Source organism: Podarcis melisellensis (genome assembly GCF_964234715.1).
Source record: "Podarcis melisellensis genome assembly, chromosome: 4".
Lineage (NCBI taxonomy): Eukaryota > Metazoa > Chordata > Lepidosauria > Squamata > Lacertidae > Podarcis > Podarcis melisellensis.
In genome coordinates, this window is record NC_138531.1 from 103,991,514 (window position 1) to 103,997,513 (window position 6,000).

Consider the following 6,000-nt stretch of genomic DNA (forward strand, 5'->3'; position numbering starts at 1 on the left):
AGAGCAGGGGAAGGGTCCGCATCCCCCTCTGAGTCTCTCACCCCCAATTTCTCCAGAGTAGAAAGAACAGAGAGGGCAACAGAACAGGAGCAAAAAGCAAGAAATGGGAGGGAAGACAACCAATGAGACGGGGGGGCTGGGAGCATCGGGGGAGGGGACCTTGCCAGGAATTTTGGGGATAAAAGATTTGGGGACACAGCAGGGGTCTCTGGCTCTGAAAAGCACTGCAGCTTGGAGCGGGCAAAATGCCATAGCGCCCTAAAAACCCCCTCTGGTGCTTAATGACTCCTCTTGAGTAACAGAGAATATCCCCCCTTTCCACGCCCCCCAACTAACCCCCCACCCCCAGGCCTGTCCCCTCCCTCTGTCCCAGAGAAGAAGACATAGGAAGCCAGGTCAGGTTGCAGAGGGAGGATTTATTAGAGGGTCAAGCGTCACATGGGGGCTGGAAGGGGTGGCCCCCACCAAACCTGGTGAGTGGCGAGAGCAGAAGAAGGCGGCCGCTTCTCCCTGGGGGGTGTCTCAGTGGGACCGGCAGGCCAGCGCATGAGCCACCACCCTGACCAGCTTGTGGAAGGCATGGTGGTAAGCAGGGGTGAATTCCTGTCCAAAGGGGGTGTGGGGTGGGTGATGAAGACTTCAACAGGAGCTGGAAGAGAAAAGTGGGGGTGACTCCTTCTGCCAGGGGGCCCATGTATGGAACACCCTCTCCCCACAACAGATCCCACAGCAGATTCAACAGACTGAGGCTGAATCCAGACAAGACAGAATTACTGTTTTGGGGGGACAGGAGGCAGGCAGGTGTGGGGGACTCCCTGGTCCTAAATGGGGCAACTGTGCCCCTGAAGGACCAGGTGAGCATCCTGGGAGTCATTTTGGACTCACAGCTGTCCATGGAAGTGCAGGTGAATTCTGTGTCCAGGGCAGCTTTGTACCAGCTCCATCTGGTCCACAGGATGAGACCGCACCCGCCCTCAGCTTGTCTCGGCAGAGTGGTGCATGCTCTGGCTATCTCCCACTTGGACTACTGTAATGCAGTCTATGTGGGGCTACTTTTGAAGGCGACCATTTTGGTGGTTCCCTCACTGTGAGAGGTGAGGTTACAGGAAACCAGGCAGAGGGCCTTCTTGGTTGTGGCGCCCGCCCTGTGGAATGCCCTCCCACCAGATGTCAAGGAAATGAAAAACTAACTGAAATCTGAATGCAACCCTGTAACAGGAAATGTCTAATGTCTTACCATGTTTTATGTCCTATAAGCCACCCAGAGTGACACACACACAGCACCCCCCAGTCCCCCCCCCCCACCAGGCATCTGTGATGGTTCAGAATTTATCTGGTTAAATTCCCCTGGTGTGTGTCACCTGCTAACGTCAGCTTACAGAAGCTGGGCGGAGACAGAAGCTTTTAGAAGCTAAGAAGGAGGAGTTTTTCCCTGTACTTTCACTTCTCTCTGTGTATCTGAGAGAGAAAGACGTGCCTTTGGACATGGCTGAAAGAAGCCCTGGACTTTAATGCTGTAATGTTTGAATAAAGAGCTGTAAATAGACAAACCTGTCTATGTGTGCTTACAAGAAGCAAGACTGCTTTACACGCTGTGCTTCTACTCTGCTAAAAAGCCGTGACTGAAAGGAGAGACAGCAGGAGTTATTGCGCAGCTTGAGAGGAAGCCTGCCGGACCGCTGTAGGTGATTGATGCGGATCGTAAAGCTGTCTGACGTCGCGGCTCTATCGATAAGGCAAGATCGATAGATATCCGCACAGGTTATGGAGTGTCAGAAAACGCTCGTAAAGCAGTCGGTGTGAGCCTCAGGAATGCTTTGAAGTCAGCGGTCTGCGGCTGAGGAGCGGAACGGGAGCTGACTGGGTGCCGGAGAGCAGATGATTAATTGCCTGCTTCCGAGAGACAGTGAGAGCTTCTGATACACAAAGAGCCAAAAAAGCAGCTAAAAGCTGGGAGCTGAGACGCAGCTGAAATATCGTTTCTCCACGGAAAGGAAGGCCGGAGGAAGCTGGTACGGAGTAAGTACAGCTTGGGGCACCTTGGGAGAACGGGAGAAGATGGCTGAAAGCCAGAATATACCGCTGGAAAAGCTCACTCTAAAGAGTTGGGCAACGTGGTCCAGACAAATAAGGGGATGGTTCTTGGTCGAAGGGCTCTGGGAAGCAAGCCAATGGGAGCCAAAATCACCACCCCTTGGCCGGCCAGCAGCTGGAGCAGGTGAAGCAAGCTGTGGGGATGTGTTGGCTGAAAATAGCCAGAGGCTGCATCAAGAGCTAGAGATGCTCAGAGCATGCGTTGATGCATCGCTGAGACCTCATTTGGAGGGCGTAACGACAGCGTGGGCTGCCTGGAATTTGCTGAAGGGCTTGTGTGAGGCGTCAGCGAAAGGCCAGAGCCCTGGAGGAAGCCCTGGGGGGGCAGAAGGATGCCCAGAAAGCCCAATGGGGGCTGGGACAGTGTTGGGGAGCTGTTGTAATGCTTCTACATGTCTGTGTGATGGACTGAGTCCTGGAGAAGCTGGACTGGCAGGCCCTGTTCCCGATGTCTTGGCCTCTAGGAGCGCTAGTGAGCAGATCGGGGGGGCGAAGAGTTCCAAAGGCAAGTTTAAAGAGCTTTCCCTTTGTGCTGAAGCAGAGAGGAGCTTCAGGGGGGGCCACGCTGGTGGAAGGCACCGTTCCAGAAGGAAGAAGGCCAGACCAGCTGGGAGGAGCCCCGGGCAGTGTTTTTCCACTGGAGTTCAACGTCTACGTGGCAGTTGCCCCCACCGGAGCAGAGAGCCAAGGCAGGATGTTTGCAAAGATTTTTCCCATGGGAATCAGGGAGGTTTCCATGGCAACAGGCCTGGGAAGACAGGCAGGCGTGGAGCTGAGCCAGGTGGCCGTGGTAAACAGCAGGGAGAAGAGTCTTATCAGGTTTCTGCGAATATGGCAGTGTTTGAAGACGGCCGAGTGGAAAATTTCCAGCTCAGCCTTGTAATTGACTCTGCAGCTAACCGCAACATGGTTCCAGAGATCCCTGCAGTCGAGAGGTGGAATTGCACAGCAGTTCCGAAGGGACAAACTATTAAGTTCGCGAATGGACAGAAAACTAGAGTTCTCAAATGTACTAATGCCTTTCTTTCTATTTTACAGGAGACGGTGGATTTTTGTATTGTTCCGGACATTCATCACTGTTTGTTATCTGTGCCTTATTTGTTGAATAAGGGGGTCAAAGTTTGTTTTGAAAATGATGTCTGCACAATCTCCAGAGAGGGGAGGTTACTGGCCAAAGTGCGGAAGGGACAGAATGACCTTTTCATTCTTAAAACGTCTCTTGGGGGTGAGGGGAAGGTTGAGAAAGCACAAGCGTTGCGTGCTACAGTTCCCAACCAACGTGCTACAATTCCCGCTCATAATGTTACATGTGCATGCGTATGGCATCAGAGAACAATTCATGGGTCGGTAGAGGACTTGCAGACTCTGCCCGAGGTTGCCACGGGGTGTAGGATTCAAAATTGTGGAAGTGCCATTGATTGTGACACTTGCAAGCAGGCAAAGGTGAGAGGGTGCAGTTACCCAAAGGTGGAACGTGTGACCAATAAACCTTTTGAGTTGGTACACATAGATTTGGCCGGTCCTGTCAAGGAACCAAGTCTAGGGGGGGCCAGGTTTCTCCTAACTTTTTTGGATAATTTCTCGCAGAGTTCCTGGGCTCACGGTCTCAAATCCAGGGAGGATGCAGCACAGCTGATCAAGAGCTGGATTGAGGGGGTGGAACAAAGGTTCTCCACCAGGGTTCAAGTGATCATCAGTGACAGAAATGCTGAGTACACTGGTTCTGCGTTGCAGAAGTTCTTGCAGAAGAGAGGGATACGTCACACAGTTAATTCACCCCAGCAAGGGGGGTGGCAGAGCTGAGGAGTGAGGCTCTGGTTAAGGCTGCACAGGTGATGCTGAAAGAAGCCAGGTTGCCTCCTGAGTTTTGGCTGGAGGCTACTAGGGCTGTGTCATTCACCTGGAATCGTGTCTACAACTCACTGGTAGGTGACACACCGTTCTCTTTGTTAAATGGCCGCAAACCCCAGGTTCACTTTCTGCGGACTTTTGGGACTCCTGCGCTTGTCGCTTTGCCTAAGGCTTTGCAAGGGCCAGATGGAGCCAAAGTCCAGAAAATGATCTTCTGTGGGTATGAGCCAGATGCCCGTGCATGGCGTTTTGCTTACCCATCAGGTGATCAGAGTAAGGTGCTGATCAGTAAACACGCTGAGTTCTTAGAGGAGGATGTAAAGTCAAAGACTCCTGTCAGGCGTGATGTTCTCTCAGATTGTCTCTCTGACCCAGAAGACAGTTCTGATGAGGCGGAAGAAGAGGCTGAGGCTGTTGATGACGACCAGGTCACTGACCAGGGTCAGGAGCAGGATAGGGCATCTCCACAAGCTGTTAAGAGACTGCCCAAGAGTGCGCCTAGTTCTCCTGTGAGTGTAATGGAGAGGATTCGAAGACGCTTTAAGTCAGAGAGTGAATCCCATGATGCAGAGGATACACCTGCTGATCAAAGTGAGTCAGAGGAAACACCTGAGTTTGTGCCTAGGAGGTCCAGTCGCACAACGAAAGGTATCCCACCAGAGAGGTATCAGGCCACAGGTGCGTGGGTAAGTTTCGCACAGTGCGATTCTGAGAGCTGTGAGGTGGTTCCACAAATGCCAAACAGGTTTGCCAAGGGAGGGCACAAGGCATTGGGGAAGGGATCGATCTCACAAGGTGTTACTGAAGATGTTGCACAGGTATCACGCAGGGACACAAGGGGGGGTGTGATGGTTCAGAATTTATCTGGTTAAATTCCCCTGGTGTGTGTCACCTGCTAACGTCAGCTTACAGAAGCTGGGCGGAGACAGAAGCTTTTAGAAGCTAAGAAGGAGGAGTTTTTCCCTGTACTTTCACTTCTCTCTGTGTATCTGAGAGAGAAAGACGTGCCTTTGGACATGGCTGAAAGAAGCCCTGGACTTTAATGCTGTAATGTTTGAATAAAGAGCTGTAAATAGACAAACCTGTCTATGTGTGCTTACAAGAAGCAAGACTGCTTTACACGCTGTGCTTCTACTCTGCTAAAAAGCCGTGACTGAAAGGAGAGACAGCAGGAGTTATTGCGCAGCTTGAGAGGAAGCCTGCCGGACCGCTGTAGGTGATTGATGCGGATCGTAAAGCTGTCTGACGTCGCGGCTCTATCGATAAGGCAAGATCAATAGATATCTCCACAGCATCCCCTTGGGGTGGGGGGGCAGCCTCACCCTGAAGTTGAGGGGGTCCACGTGGAGCTTGTCGCAGAGCAGTTCACGCAGCTCGGGAAAAGCCTCCTTGACCTTGTGGAAGGAGGGCTGGAGAGGCTCCTAATGAGAGGGCAGGGCCAGAGAGGTTCCCAAAATTAGGGTCCAGGGGAAACAAACGCCGGGTCCAGGGGTAGACGATCACCAAGCTGGAGAGAAGGAAGGAAGGAAGGAAGGAAGGAAGGAAGGAAGGAAGGAAGGAAGGAAGGAAGGAAGGAAGGAAGGAAGGAAGGATAAAAAGAGAGAGATGGATGGTTATTATCCAGGTGGAAAGAGGAGTTCCTGCTCAACCTGCTTAGAGAGGCGACCACCCCTGCACTTACTAGACAGGGTTATCCCCACCCAATTCTGCCACGTCAACTGTCATCATGACACTTGCCATGATGGCTGGCTTTTGGCTGGGAGCTTCTCTCGGCTGCTGGAGAAAACCTTCTGGGCTGAGCTGGAGCTTCTTCCAGAGCTGGAGCCTTTTATACCCTGGGCCAAAGCTCCTCCTCCTGGATTTGCAGAAGCTGTCCTAGTTTCTGATTTGATCAAAGAATGCTGTTATTTTCATTTAGACATGCCTATTTTCCTCTGAGAAATCCTGGAGAGTATGGAGTAATGCCACCCCTGTGCCAAGGAGACAAGCAAGTATAGAGGCTTTAGAAGACATCTGAAGGCAGCCCCAAAGGAGCGTCTCCACCCCCATCGCTCG

The 6,000-nt window shown here is 52.2% G+C and overlaps 1 long non-coding RNA gene across 1 annotated transcript in view; it reads right to left on the reverse strand.

The window, feature by feature from the left end:
* Nucleotides 1-5,401, reverse strand: part of LOC309369368 — a 129,743-nt gene extending 124,342 nt beyond the window's left edge. The window contains exon 1 of the long non-coding RNA XR_014168045.1: nt 5,268-5,401. This is a non-coding gene — a long non-coding RNA (uncharacterized lncRNA). The remainder of the gene's footprint in view (nt 1-5,267) is intronic.
* Between the last annotated feature and the right edge of the window lie 599 nt (nt 5,402-6,000).